At 42.6% G+C, this 1,604-nt stretch overlaps 1 non-coding gene across 1 annotated transcript; it reads right to left on the bottom strand.

The window, feature by feature from the left end:
• Nucleotides 1–901: 901 nt before the first annotated feature.
• Nucleotides 902–1,008, bottom strand: LOC112618032. Its single transcript, XR_003118005.1, has one exon. It is a non-coding gene; the product is annotated as a U6 spliceosomal RNA (small nuclear RNA).
• Nucleotides 1,009–1,604: the final 596 nt, after the last annotated feature.

Below are 1,604 nucleotides of genomic sequence, written 5' to 3'. Positions count from 1 at the left end.
ATTACGTGGTCAATTTTGGAATAAGTACGATGTGGTGCTGAGAAGAATGTATATTCTGTTGATTTGGGGTGGAGAGTTCTATAGATGTCTATTAGGTCTGCTTGCTGCAGAGATGAGTTCAATTCCTGGATATCCTTGTTAACTTTCTGTCTCGTTGATCTGTCTAATGTTGACAATGGAGTGTTGAAGTCTCCCATTATTATTGTATGGGAGTCTAAGTCTCTTTGTAAGTCTCTAAGGACTTGCTTTATGAATCTGGGTGCTCCTGTATTGGGTGCATGTATATTTAGGATAGTTAGCTCTTCCTGTTGAATTGATCCCTTTACCATTATGTAATGGCCTTCTTTGTCTCTTTTGATCTTTGATGGTTTAAAGTCTGTTTTATCAGAGACTAGTATTGCAACCCCCGCTTTTTTTTGTTCTCCATTTGCTTGGTAAATCTTCCTCCATCCCTTTATTTTGAGCCTATGTATGTCTCTGCGTGTGAGATGGGTCTCCTGAATACAGCAGACTGATGGGTCTTGACTCTTTATCCAGTTTGCCAGTCTGTGTCTCTTAATTGGAGCATTTAGTCCATTTACATTTAAGGTTAAGATTGTTATGTGTGAACTTGATCCTGCCATTATGATATTAACTGGTTATTTTGCTCATTAGTTGATGCAGTTTCTTCCTAGCCTCGATGGTCTTTACATTTTGGCATGTTTTTGAGATGGCTGGTACCGGTTGTTCCTTTCCATGTTGAGTGCTTCCTTCAGGGTCTCTTGTAAGGCAGGCCTAGTGGTGACAAAATCTCTAAGCATTTGCTTATCTGTAAAGGATTTTATTTCTCCTTCACTTATGAAACTTAGTTTGGCTGGATATGAAATTCTGGGTTTAAAATTCTTTTCTTTAAGAATGTTGAAAAAATATGGAACGCTTCACGAATTTGCGTGTCATCCTTGCGCAGGGGCCATGCTAATCTTCTCTGTATCGTTCCAATTTTAGTATATGTGCTGCCGAAGCGAGCACCAGACTTCCCATTTTAACACGAGGTTCAGTTTAGAAAGATAGAGTGAGTTCAGGACTCTCAGAAGAAAGCTCTGAAGCCAAGTGCAATGACTACTGCTAAACCGGGGAAGGACAGGGGAGTAACAAGGAAGTTCCATCCCGTTTCTACTGCCCTTTCCTCCTTCTTCCCGCTTGCTGCACCTTGTTCCTCTTCTTAGTCCCTGTTGAGACCAGTTCATATGCCTGTAACCCGAAGGAAGTATGCATAAGGCCTGGTCATTTGTGAAACCCACCTCATAGATATTCAACGCATTTGGACTTGTCTCTTCTGTTGCTCCTGGAAACAACATGGGACAAATGTCTACACAACTCAGTGCTACAGGATGGGGAATTGACCGTGGATCTTCATATGAAGAGCATCAGTGGAGCCCCCACCTTCAATGTCATTGTTGCCATAACTGCCAAGATGCTAGGCCTGCTGATGGGCAAAGAAGGTGTCCACGGCAGTTTCATCAACAATGTTATGAAATGGCCTCCCACCTTCAGCGTTCCCAGTACCGACCTCCTTTGATCCTTCCCTTCCACTGCTTCCCACAGCTTTGCCCCCCTTTCCTTCT

This window comes from Theropithecus gelada, unplaced genomic scaffold (assembly GCF_003255815.1).
Source record: "Theropithecus gelada isolate Dixy unplaced genomic scaffold, Tgel_1.0 HiC_scaffold_83, whole genome shotgun sequence".
Taxonomy (NCBI): domain Eukaryota; kingdom Metazoa; phylum Chordata; class Mammalia; order Primates; family Cercopithecidae; genus Theropithecus; species Theropithecus gelada.
This window is presented reverse-complemented; position numbering and strand designations above follow the sequence as displayed.